Below are 14,330 nucleotides of genomic sequence, written 5' to 3'. Positions count from 1 at the left end.
TATGGATTCTATGGTTGATTAGATGATTCTGATGAGGAGGGGAAAGAGGCAAGGGAGCATTAAGCAACTTTTAATATAGCCAAAACTACCCTTAATGTTTTAAAACCACCAAAGGATGAAAACCAACCTCCTAAGAGGGAATCTGGAGACCATCCAAGTTCCAGGTCTGAATTGGGACATGAGCTATCTTCCACATCCTTGCAGTTATTTCTGTGATGGCATTCCTGTTATCATTAATTTCTAGGCAGCAATTCATCAGGCTCAACTTTCCACATACTCCTTCTTTCTGGGCTAGGAGGTAGTCTGAAGCCAGTCTATTCTAATAAATGGTGTTCCTTATTTCTGTGGTGTGCTGGACCAGCAAGTCTAACATATTTGCTGTCTCATTAGTAATGATTTCAAGTACTGCCTGCAATCCTATGATGCGATTAAGCATGTAAATAAGGGTACAGTACCCCCTGACCTATCTTGTGCCCAGGTACCTATAGTATGCATGGTACAATAAAGTCTTAACTACTGTATTTCTTATCCATGTAGTGAGCACGCAGTGAGGGCATCCTAATATGGGTCCTCCTCCTTCTAGCACAGATATGGGGATCAGCACAAACAAAGCAAACAGTAGCATTCTTATGGCCAGAATGGGCATTAAAGGCATGTAGGGGGTTGGTTAAAGCAATAGCACAAGAGCAATATAATGAATAATACAAAGAAGATTACTGGGCCTAGGATTTCTGGCCACATTAATTCATTTGATGATGATTCTTCAAGCTTTGGCTGTGCATAGACTAGGCAACTCTTGGTGTGACTAGAGCAGGGCTTGCTGTTTTCTCAAGCTTCCACCGTGCATAGACTGGTCATCTTTCAGAGTGGTCAGAGCAGGGCTGTTGTCATCTGCACTGGCACCATGGTCTCATTGCAGGATCAGCCAGGTCGGATGGTCTGGGTCCCGCTGGCTTGTCCACTGGTCCTGGGTGGATTGTTTCAGCTGACTGTGGTGGATCCAAGGCATGACACCTGCAACTTTAACAACAGTAGGAGTGGACAAGATCACAGTATGGGGCCCATCCCATATGGATTCTATTTCTTAACCTAAACAAAGTCTTCAGGTTTGAAAGGGTGCACTGGGTCTGCCAGACTTATAGGCATTCTTTCCTGTGCCCAAAATAGACTTTTTTTCATGGCCATACCTAAAGCCTGCATTTGCCGCCTTAAAGTTAGTTTTTGTAGCTCATGGAGATTACCTTTAATCTGACTTATGATTGGGGGTGGCTGGCTGAACAAAATCTCACAGGGCAAATACCCAGTGTAGTTTGTTTTGTGGGGGTGCACCTGACTCTGAGAAGGACCATGGGCAAGACCTGGTCCCTCCTCAGATGAGTTTTCTGACAAAATTTCTTCAGCAGCTGCTTGAGTGTCCGATTCATGTACTCCATCTTTCCTGAGCTCTGAGGCTGGTAGGCTGTGTGCAACTTCCATTTTACTTTTGATAGTTGAGTTAATCCTGAACTATTTCAGCCACAAATGCTGGTCCATTATCTGACCCCAAAGTTAGGGGCAGTTCACATCTGGGAATAATGTCTCTTAACAACACCTTGGCCACCTCTCATGCCTTCTCTGTCTGGGTGGCGAAGGCCTTGACCCATCCTGAAAAGGTACAGACAAGCACCAAAATGTACCGATATCCCCCTGCTTGGGGCAATTCGGTGAAGTCCATAAACAGGTTTTCACAGGGCACGGCTCCTGTTTCCTGAATTCCCGGGGACTGAGTGGGCCCCTTTCGGGAGTTGTTCTGAGCACAAGTTAAACACTGTTTACAAATAGCTCAAGTAATAGTGGTGAGTCATAGCACATAGAAATGATGCCCTAATCGTGTCTCTAGAGCTGTTTTTCTCCTGTGAGTTCCTTGGTGGAACTGTTTTACAAATCTGGGGCCAACATTTCCGATATGGCTAGGCTCCCATTGGAGAATTGCCACCATCCTCCTTCAGAGTAATTCCCATTTTCCTGGGCAAACCAAGCCCTTTTATTTGGAATGTAGGTTGGGGGTCCCTGGAAGGGGAATCTCCGGGAGGAGGGGGCAAAGCTAAGGCTTCTTCTTTAGAAGGTGGAGTCGCCATTGCAGCTTGCTTTGCCTCTTTGTCTGTTTTTCTGTGTTCTTTAGCCTCTAATGTTCCTGCCTTTTGCCTACATTGCATTACTGCTACCTGTTTGGGGGCCCATACCATATCTAAGAGTCATAGAATTTCTTCATTGTACTTTATTTCTTTACCTCCAGGAGTTGAGTCCTTTTTCTTTGTAAGTAGCCCCATGAACATGCAAAGTGGCTAAAGCATATTTAGACTCTGTGTAAATATTTGCTACTATCAGACCTATCAGCTCTGCTTTCTGAAAGGAAATTCCCATAGAAAAAGACTGTGCCGCTACTACTGAGTCCAAAGTCACCACTGCATACCCAGTGTGGCAGACCCCTCTAGTATGAAGCTGCTCCCATCAGTAACATATTGAATGTCCAGGTCTCCGAGGGGTCAATCTGTCAAATCTCTCTGGCTTGAGAACACTTCATCTACCACATCCACTCAGCAATGAAGGGGGCTTCCTGACATTGATTCAATGGGGAGCAAGGTAGCTGGGTTTAGGGTATTCACAGTTTCTAAAGTTATGCAGGGATTTTCACATAGGAGCCCTTTTTATAGAGTTATTCTCGGATTTGGTAACCAATGCTGCCCCCTTTGGTCGGTCAAAGTTATAACTGAGTGTGGTACCTGGATTGTCAGTTGCTGTCCTAAAGTTAGTTTATTAGCTTCCTGTGCCAGCAAAGCAGTGACAGCTAGTGCCTTAAAACAAGGATGCCATCCAAGTGCCACAGAATTCTATTGTCTGGATAAGTGTGTCACCAGGTGATGCCATGACCCTATGTCTTGAGTTAGAACGCTTACAGCCATTCCCTTTTGCTCATGAACATATAAAAAGAAAGGCTTAGTTAGATCTGGCAGTCCTAAAGCTGGGGCCTGAGTCAAAGCTTCTTGAATTCCTTAAAGGCCTTCTCCTGGTCGGCCTTCCAGAGGAAGGGCTCCTTTTTCCCCTCTTTTTGGCTTCATATAATGGCTTAGCCACGAGTGAAAAATTTGGGATCCAGATGAGGCAGAACCCTGCTGTCCCTAGGAACTCTCTTGTCACCAGGTGATTGGAGTAGGAGGCACATAAACAGCCTGCTTCCATTCACTACCAAACCATCTGTTCCTTTGGCTTATATAGAAGCTTAAATACTGGTCACTTTTAAGGCAGATTTGAGCCTTTTTCCCTGATACTTTATATCCTCCATTCCATAGCAGGTGCAGGAGGTCTTGGGTCCCTTGGAAGCAGTCTTCTCGGGTTGGGACTGCTAGAAGAAGATCATCAATATACTGGAGCAAGACACAGTCACTGTTCAATGGGGCGTGTGCTTTAAGGTCTGAGGCCAGTGTCTCTTCAAAGATTGTAGGAGAGTTTTTAAATCCTTGTGGGAGTCTTTTCCAAGTGTACTGTGATTCACCGCATTGAAAAGCAAAAATAGACTGACTGATTGGTGCAAGCCAGAGACAGAAAAATATATCCTGTAAATCTAGAACTGTAAACTAAGTGGCCCTTACTGGAATATGTCCTCTTAAAGTAGATGGGTTTGGCACCACTGGGTGGATGGTCACCATGGCTGGATTTTCCACACACAAATTCTGTACTGGTCTATATTCACCAGACGGCTTCCGCACTGTCAAGAGAGGGGTGTTCCATGGTGACTGGCATTTGACTATGATTCCATGCTTATGAAGCTGCGCTAAGTGTTTGCGGACACCCCACAGGATCTTGGGGAGTACCGGGTACTATCGGACCAGAACCAGAGTTGCTCCCGGTTTTAACTCTACCACCACTGGTGCCTGACTTACAGCCAGTCCAGGTGGGATACTTCAGCCCAAACTCCGGGAATTTTAGTAAGCAACCCATGCGTTTCATTTACTCCTGGTTCCAGAGTCTTTTTTGCATATAGTCTCCATTCTTCAGCCTACGGAACAGTAAGGGTTAACATCATAGCCTCTGGGCAAGGTAGGTTTAAAGTTACATTCCCTTTTGGCCAAAATATAATCTGTGCCTGCAGTTTTTGAAGTGGGTCTCTTCCCAGCAAAGCAACTGAACAATTTCGGAGGTATAGGAGTTCATGTTGGACTTCTCATCCTCCTATAACACACCTCTTTGACCGACAGGTGGGCCTCTTTTCAGAGACTCCAGTGCCTCCTACAATAGTTACACAGTTCTTGGATAGTGGCCCTATCGGTTGGGTCACTACTGAGTGTTTAACTCTGGTGTCAACCGTAAAGTCCATTAGCTGGCCTCTCTCTTCTAATCTGACAGTGGGCTCCTCCATGCCCAAAGTGAAGCAGCCTGGTCTGTCCTAGTCCTCATATCCTTCATCCTCTGCCAGTCTGATCAGATCAGTGTCCGGTTTCTCCTGGGTGTGGCAGCCCCCAACATGGCCCTGACCCTTCTCCTTGATATTATTCTCTGGACACTCATCCTTCCAGTATCCTTGTCTTTTGCACTGTGCACACTGACCTCTTTCCAGCCTCAGTCAGCTCTCAAATCCCTGTCCATACTGGCCTCTTCCCCGCCCAAGTCCGTGCCCACATCACGACCCCTTGCAAAGCCAGCTTCCCTCCCTGTGAGGGCTGCTGCCAGCAAATCAGCCTTTTTCTTAAGCCTTCAATGAGTCTCCCTCTTTGCCGCCTGATCTCGGTTAATGTACAATTTGTGGCCACTTCAGTAAGCTGAGTAGCATTCATGCCTGCAAAACCTTCCATGTTCTGCAATTTTCACCTGATGTTCCCCTGGGTGTGCTCTACAAATGCCCTGTTCACCATGCGCTGGCCTCACTAAGTCTTTATAAAATTGACTGGGCCTTTCATCTGCACCCTGAAGCACCTCTGAGATTTTCCCTAAATTGATTGCCTTTCTCCCGCCTTCCCTTAAACTTTGCAGAGGTTCCTCTTGGTATCTGGGCAGCTGCTGTAGTTGAGCTGCCTCATTTGGGTCCTATGGGGGTCCTCTTGTTTCCCAGAGACCCATTCGCATAGCCCGAACACGACCTGACTGGAGACAGCTTGCTTGATTTTCCTAGCATTTCGTCTTAACTTCCTGGAGGGAGGGCTCAGATTTTTCCATCTCAGGAGAGACTGGGAGCAAGTATTCTTTTGAGCTTGACTCCTCAGAGTTAGTAACCCTGGGTAAAGGGGGTTAGATTGGAACATATTGGGGAGAGGTCTCTTTTCCCTCCAGTGGTTCTTGGCAAACCGGTTTTTCCTGCGACTTTCTGTCTCCGTGTTTGCCAGAGAAGCTTTCACTTTTCACTCTGCTCATGCTACAGACTCTTGTGACTTTCTCTTTAACTCTGTGTTTACAGGTGAAGCTTTCACTTTGTCTTTGTAGCTACCAGGGCAGCTGATTTCTCTGCTCCAGTGCGAGCATTCCACAACAAGCTGCTAAACAGGGCTGCATTCGGCCATGAGTTAGTATAAGGAATTTTGGTCTGAACGCCATGACTGTCCTCCGACTCCGGTCACCACCTTAAACACATGGCCAATGGTCTCCCTATCTATGGTATATTGGGCCGGCCAGCCAACACCAAAAGAGGGCTATTCTAATTCACAGAGAGCAGTCAGCATTCTATGGGTTAACTTGACTTCCTAATCCCCACGCAAAGCCTTTCTTAAAGTTCTTTAACATGCATTCCAAGGGAGTGGGTTTTGACGATTTTCCTCCCATTCCCTCGTGGTTATGACACAGCACATTCACCTTTCCTTTCATTTTAGACCAATAGGCCTTGGTTGGTCCTACACTTTGCTTGGATACATGCTGGGATTGCTTCAAGATCTGAGCTTTCATAATAGTGCTGTTATGAATATGGATGTGCAAATATCTCTTTGAGATCCTGATTTTAATTATTATGGATAAATATCCAGAAGAAGGATTGCTGCATCACATGGTAATCTTATGTTAATTTTTTTGAGAAACCTCCACAGTATTTTCAGTAGTGCCAAGTTTTTAAACAAATCTCATCACTCAGTTCCTTTGGAAGGAGGTATGTGCCACAAGATACATGTCCTCTATTATTAATGCATAGTCATGCGTGTGTGTGTATTTGACTTAGCACATATAATAAGAATTAAAATAGCATCTTTGCACAGTAGTGGAGAAAGATACTGTTAAAAAATATGGAAACCAGACTCTTCATTTATAATATTTTAATCACTAGTATGGATTCTTAGGAAGGCTAGTGTTATTTGTTTACATATCTTTAATTTTATATTTTTATAGTTCTCCTAAATAACTTGTATTTCTTCCAGGCAGCTTTTCTGTTTAGTCATGAGGATTTATTTACCTGACTATGAGCACAAAGGAAAAGTTACTTGTTATTGGGAAGACGTTATGTATTTCTCTCAACTATGTAATCTAACATAAAACATTTCTTCATGTTCTTATTGGATGTTTACATATTCCCTGGTAAAATTCCTGTTTAGATCTTTTAAACATTTTTTGATTAGGTTATTTGTCTTTTTAACACTGAGCTGTAAGCTTTCTTTATATATTTTTTATATAAGTCACTTATCAGGTACGTAACTTGCAAATATATACTTCAAACTCTGGTTTCTCTGTTGTCTTTATTGATGGTGTTCTTTGATGGGTGAAAATCTTAATTTCGATGAAATCCAGTTTATCAATTTTATTTTGGTTGCTTCTGCTCCTGGTGTGATATTTAAAAACCTTGCCAATTCAGTGTTCCAAAAAATTTTACTGTGCTGTATATACAATTGTTTTTGGTGCTTTGAAATATTAATGAATTCATCCTGTCATCAACCCCATGAGGTTGATTATACTATGAACACCACTGCCATTTCATTGGTGAGGAAGTTGAAGCAAATAAAGCCACTTATTATCCCTGCTTTTCTTTATAAATGTATCAATACCTGGATGATTTGTATAAGATATTCTGTTGTAAACACTTCCTATATTTTTTTAATATCAATGTTTTAGTGTAGGTGTGTCTGTGTGTGACATAATTCATATATATGTATACAAATACAAATCTATGTATTTGGTGATCTATATATAGTGATATATATGTGTGTGTGTATATACACACACACATCTATATATAATGATATATATTTAAATCATGCTTTAGGCTCAAGAATATTTGTTTGGAGACTTGTTTAATGATGAGACTTCTGGTTAACAAGGACAAATAGTTTTCTGTTAATCTGGACCACTGTGATCATAAAGTGCTTCACTGATGGTCAGATTAAAGGTGTATGGCTTCATTAACTATTTTCCACAAAATTTATATCCTTTTTGTATTGTTTGTATATATCTTTTTGTTATGCTAAAATTTTTGTTTTGCCATATTATATTTATAGGAGGGAAGGATCAAAAGACTGGAAAAGAGAAAAAATTAGACATGATCATTTCAAGTATAGTTATGTGTAATAATAATTATTCCAAACTGTCTGCAATAAACACATTGAATTTCCCAACATACCTATTAGATAGTAAAGTGATGCCGTGTCTTGTTTCAAAAGAAATGGACATATATATGTGCATGTATGTTTAGAAAGATTGAAAATTCTTTAGTACATTCTGGATATTAGTCCTTTGTCAGGTGCATAGTTGGTGAATACTTTCTCCCATTCTGTGAGTTGTCTGTTTACTCAGCTGAGTATTTCTTTTGCTGTTCAGAAGCCTTTTAGTTTAATTAAACTGAATAGATGTGACTAAGTCCCTTTAGAATGCATTTCCTATATCATCACAAACTAAAATTAAGAACTTACGTTTGCTATTAAAGGTCATAAATGAGAATAAAACCAATATGAAATTTAGGAGTGTTTTTCCTAGCTCTGTTAAGAATGATGATGCTATGTTGATGAGAATTGCACTGAATTCATAGATTGCTTTTGGCTGTATGGTCATTTTCATAAAATTGATTCTACCCATCCATGAGCATGGGAGATGTTTCCATTTATTTGTGTCGTCTATGATTTTTTTGACAGTATTTTGTAGTTTTCTTAGTGGAGGTCTTTCACCTTCCTGGTTGAGTATATTTCTAAGTATTTTATGTTGTTTGTTTGTTTGTTTGTTTTTCTTTTTGATTCAGCTGTTGTGAAAAGGGTTGAATTCTTGATTTGATTCTCAGTTTGAAGTCTGCATAGCCAAAGCAAGACTAAGCAAAAAGAACAAATCTGGAGGTGTCCACTACCCAACTTCAAACTACTACAAGGCTGTAGTCACTGAAACAGGGTGGTACTGGTATAAAAACAGGCATGTCGACCAATGGAAAAGAATACAGAATCCAGAAATAAAGCCAAATACTTATAGCTAACTGATCTTTGACAAAGCAAACAAAAACATAAAGTGGAGAAAGGACACCCCATTCAACCAATGGTGCTGGGATAATTGACAAGCCACATGTAGTAGAATGGTACTGAATCCACATCTCTCGACTTATTTAAAAAAATCTACTTAAGATGGATGAAAAATTAAATCTAAGACCTGAAACAATAAAAACTCTAGGAGATAACATCAGAAAGTCTCTTCTAGACATTGGCTTAACAAGGACTTCATGACCAAGAACCCAAAAGCAAATGCAAGAAAAACAAAGATAAATAGATGTGACTTAATTAAGTCACATCTATTTAGTTTAATTAAACTAAAAGGCTTCAGCACAGCAAAAGAAATACTCAGCTGAGTAAACAGACAACTCACAGAATGGGAGAAAGTATTCACCAACTATGCACCTGACAAAGGACTAATATTCAGAATGTACAAAGAGTTCAAGCAAATTAACAAGAGAAAAACAAATAATACCATTAAAAAGTAGGCTGATCAAGAATTGACAGTTCTCAAAAGAAAATATACAAATGTCCAACAAACATAAAAAAAAAAATGCTCAACATCACTAATTATCATGGAAATGCAAATCAAAACCACAATGCAATACCACTGTCCTCCTGTAAGAATGAGCATCATTAAAAAGTCCTCAAATAATACAATATTGTCGTGGATGTGGTAAAAGGGAACACTTTTACACTGCTGGTGGGAATGTAAACTACTACAACCACTATAGAAAAGAGTATGGCGATTCCTTAAAGAACTAAAAGTAGATCTACATTTTTACCCAGCTATCCTACTACTGGGAATCTACACAGAAGAAAGGAAGTCATTATATGCAAAGACTTGTGCACTCACATCTTCACAGCAGCACAATTCCCAACTGTAAAAATATGGAACAAACCTAAATGTCCAACAACCAATGGGCGGATAAAGAAAATGTGATACACACACATACACACACACACACAGAGGCATACACCTTGGAATACTACTCAGCTATAAAAAGAGCAAAATAATGCCATTAACAGCAACCTGGATGGAGTTGGAGACCATTATTCTAAGTGAAGTAATTCAGGATTAGGTAGTCAAACATTGGATGTTCTCACTTGTAAGTGGAAACTAAGCTATGAAAACGCCAAGAAATAAAAGTACTATAATGGACCCTCAGCACTCCAGGAAAGGTCAGAATGGGAAGAGGGATAAAAGACTACACTTTGGGTGCTGTGTACACTTCTTGGGTGATAGGTGTGCCAAAATTTCAGAAATCATAACTAAATAAATTATCCATCTAATCAAACACCACCTGTTCCCTAAAATCTATTGAAATAATTTAAAATATGAGAATAAAATCAACCAGATGAATATTTTTAAATGACCAGAAAAAAATGGGTACACTGAGGCTCAGGGTGAAAGATTGGCTCAGCAGAAGCGTGGGACTGGACCCCAGCTCTCCTGACTTTTAGTCCAGTTTTCTCTCCACCACTCACTCACTCATTTCTACATTTCTAATTTTTTTTTGGACAAAGATGTCTGGATTTTGTTGATATCACATGGAAAGCCTGAATTAGCCCATAGAACCAAAGACTTGGTAAAATAGTTCAATATTACTGTAGGAAGCAGGTAGCAGTAGCTATATTTCTAATTCCACATACATTCTACTGTGGAAATGAATAAAGCTCTAAAATAATAAACATTTTGCCACAAGTTTTGGGAAAAAACTGACGCTGAAGCAGTATGCACGGTAAAGGCCAAGCAGCACTACTCATCTCAAAATATTAAAAGGAAGACAGAGTTTTTTAATACAATTCAATGGTTTAATAATTCCTTTAACAACAGTTAAAATATGAAAATCTTGCTCAAAATGAAGCCATAGTAATCTGAGTATTTGCAAAACAGTGCCAATACTGTCAGTGGACTTCTTAATATTCTTGCATTTAAGTAAAATATGTGAAATGTACTTAAGCTCAGTAAAATTTTTTTCATGTAACCTATGAATGGAAGCAATGAATTTCAATATAAGCTCTACAAGTTTAAATATCAGCTTGTATGACTTTATACTATTTAATAGTTTTGCCAGTATTTTCCCTCTTAAGGAAAAGTGTTTCTAACCATTAAACAAGTATTAAATCTCTGAAAAACAAATTTTCATTTGACAAGGTAAGTAAGTTTTAAAAAGATTTTCTGTCACAGAAAGAAAGGAATCTTGCATCATAACCTTTCTTGTTGGAATAAACTGAAGAAGTCCCATCTATCTGGTTTCTCAGCTTCAAGACTCAAATACAGCTAATCTCTTTTCCCCTTCTTTCCACTTCTAGCAAATTTCCAGAAATAAAACATACAACATTGTATGATAAATATCACAGTTGCCACACAGGTCAGTATGAACCCAATCACATCCAAAGAGTGGTACCGGAACCGGGTGAGGTCATGGGCTGCAAGCTGAGGGTGCTTGGCTCCTTTATGGTGCCTGACAACTTCAATCCAGAAGACTGTACAACCTTTACTGGTTGATCATGACAAGTTCTTGATAACTTCTTAGTGTTCTCTTTATATCTGAAGGATAAACATAGAGATACTAAAATTGAAAGTAAGTTTATTTTCTTGAGCATATCAAGTCCATGTAAGGTTTTTATTTTAACTAATTAATTAATTAATTAATTAATTTATTGAAACAGAGTCTTGATGTGTTGCCCAGGTCAGAGTGCAGTGGTGCAGTCTCAGCTCACTGCAACCTCCACCTACCATGATGTCAAGAGGTTTTCCTGCCTCAGATTCCCGAGTAGCTGGGATTACAGGCACAAGACACCATGCTTGGCTAGTTTTTGGATTTTTAGTAGAGACAAACAGGGTTTTTCCATGTTGGCCAGGCTGGTCTCAAGCTCCTAACCTCAGGTGATCCACCCACCTCGGCCTCCCAAAGTTCTAGGAATGCAGGCATGAGCCACTGCGCCCAGCACATGAAAGGTTTATAAAGTGCTAAATGATTCAAATTAAATGACATATAATTGACATAGAATTTGTGCAATTTAGTTTGAGTCATCATAGAAACTTTGGCTTTTACATTGGAATTTTATCATTGACAATTTTTTTAAAGTAAAATGGAAAGTCAGGAATATTAATTTCTTACAGGCAAAACAAATATAAGCCATTTTATTATTATTTTTTAGTTTGTTAATTTTTAGTTTTTGTGGGTATTTACCAGGTATATATATTTATGGGTTGCATGAGATGTTTTGATACAGGCTGCAATGTGAAATGATCACATCATGGAGAATAAGGTATCCTACCCTTAAACATTTATCCTTTGTGTTGTGAAGAATCCAATTATACTCTTTTAGTTCTCAAACAGGCATATGAGAATGTGCGCAACATCATGAGCAATTTTAAGTGCTTTAGGAAAGATAGTGGAAATACAATTTGAGAATTATCATGTTTAAGTTCCAAAAAGGAATTGTGTCATGGTGAGAGAAATGCCTCATAGCTAGTCACTCTACTTCTACCGTACCTTTTGTCTCCTACTGTTTCCTATCCAGTAGCCAAAATGATATTTTTGAAATAAAAGTCAGATTTTGCCACTCCCCTAATTAAGATTTTTGCCTGACTTTTCATCATATTAAGAATAAAATCCAACCCTGTTATTTGGCCTACAGGACCCTGCAATGTCAAACACTGGCAAGCTGTTCTACTAACACTTTTGCCCATACACACTAGGTCTTCTAGAGACATTGGCCTTCTATTTTTCTTTAGGGTGCCAAAAGTGTTCTCACCATAGCATTTTTACACATTTTGCCCCCTCTCTTGTGCTCTTGGAACATTCTTTCTTGCAACAGCCCAAGGCATGCTTCTATCTCTTTTTGAGGCTTCCCTCTAAGTGTTACCTCTAAGAGAGGCTTGTCCTGGTCACACTATGATGGAACCTCTAGTATTTTCTCTACTGTTTCATGCTTATTTTGATATTTGATTCTTAGAATTTTAAATACATTATATATCTTATAAAATAAACCTTTAAATATTAAAGTCAAAATATAAATATACATACACTAAGTGAATAGGTCAAAAGTGTAAGATCATCTTGAACATTATCTTGAAGAGAAGATACCAGTTTACTCACTCTTCAGATCATGGTGTAGGATGTCACAACCTGCCTAGAATAACTCTCTTGTCCTGATCCATTTAGTCATTACTTTTGTCGTCCAATTAAATATTAACCTGACTTCAAATATCATACATCAATTTTCTTTATTTATGTAACTGAATTATATAACATATATTCATTAGAGTCTATTTTTTTAAGACTTTTGTGTAGCAGTTATTGGTTAATACCATTACTGTGTAGTATTTTGTTGATTGCTAAACCACAGATTATGTCATCATGCTACGAGCAATAGACATTTGGGTTACTAACAATTTTTGGACAATATTAATAATTCTGTCATAAACATTCTTGTATATGAAATGCAAGAGTTCTTTGACCCCCCTCACAAGATGTGCGACAGCTGTGTGGCTCATCTGTTCAGTCACCATGCATGTTCAAGCCCTTTATGGGAGAAGGAGCATGCAGACAGGCAAGTGTAGGAGCCTGGGCGAGTGCCCCTGGGCTCTGGCACCACGGCAGCATACAGGGGTGGGTGTCTGCAACTCCTGAAGCTCAACTGGGTATGTGTTAGTGTACTCTTTTAGCCTTGCCATATACTGATGGCTTAAGTGTTAACCAGTTCAGTGTCCTGTTAGTACTCAGATTCTTGTCCAGCATTCAGGAAGAATCAGGTCATACATGGACTTGGAGGACAAATACAGCGGTTTTACTGAGTGGTGGAGGTGGCTCTCAGTGGGATGAATGGGGAGCCGGAATGGTGATGGAGTGGGAAGATGATCTTCCTCTGGAGTTTGTTCATCCAGCATCTAATCTCCTCTCCTCTCCAACCGTCTTCAGCTGAACTACACTTGGCATTCAGAAATTCCTTCTCTTCTCTCTCATGCACCATTCTGCCATTCTTCTGCTTTTCTGTTCATGCTGGGGGGTTGGGGTTTATATGGGTACAGAATAGGGGGGTATGGTGGGCCAAAAGACAACTTTGGGCCTCAAAACCAGAATGTCTGTTCTCATTTAGGGCCAAGAGTTTTCAGGCTTGAGGGTGGGACCTTTGCAGGGGAACCAATCACTTCTACCCAGTATTTTCCTGTTTCCTGTGTGGAGGGATTGGAACCCTCTTGCATTGTTGGTGGTAATGACAAGCGGAACAAGTACTTTGGAAAACATTTTAGCAGTTATTCATAAACATACAGTTCCCACATGAGCCAGTAATTCCACTTTTAGTATCAATCCCAAAGCAAAACACTTTTATGCAAAAACATGTGTAGCAATGTTCCTAGAAACCACAATTGGAAACAATCAAAAGACTAATGAACTGATAAGTGAACAAAGAAAATATGGCATATCCATACTATAAAATATTATACTGTTGTAAGAGGAAATGAAAATACAAACTTAAACGTGAATGAATCTAAAAACTATTTAAAAAAAAAAACCCAAAAATTTATACTCAGTGAAAGAAGTCACTTATACAACACCCTAAATTGTATGATTCCAGATGGGTTCATGACTCATAAGCATTCTAAATATATTGGGATTTTACACCTTAAATAGGTGGCTTTTAAGTCATGGAAATTACATGTAATTATCAAGCCTGTTACAATAATGGAAACAATAAAAATGAATTTTTCATCAAGAAAATAGTTACGCTTTTAGAGATTTTAGATATTTAATTAAAACATTTTATGGGACTAGGGAGCAAGATGGCCAAATAGGAACAGCTCCAGTCTCCAACTCCCAGCACGAAGGACACAGAAGACCGGTGATTTCTGCATTTTGAACTGAGGTACTGGGGTCATCTCACTAGTGAGTGCCAGACAATCGG

At 39.6% G+C, this 14,330-nt stretch overlaps 1 pseudogene; it reads right to left on the bottom strand.

The window, feature by feature from the left end:
• Positions 1-14,330, bottom strand: part of LOC105527725 — a 53,026-nt pseudogene that overhangs the window by 11,135 nt on the left and 27,561 nt on the right.

This window comes from Colobus angolensis, unplaced genomic scaffold, assembly GCF_000951035.1.
Source record: "Colobus angolensis palliatus isolate OR3802 unplaced genomic scaffold, Cang.pa_1.0 Scaffold643, whole genome shotgun sequence".
In the NCBI taxonomy this organism is placed as follows: domain Eukaryota; kingdom Metazoa; phylum Chordata; class Mammalia; order Primates; family Cercopithecidae; genus Colobus; species Colobus angolensis.
This window is presented reverse-complemented; position numbering and strand designations above follow the sequence as displayed.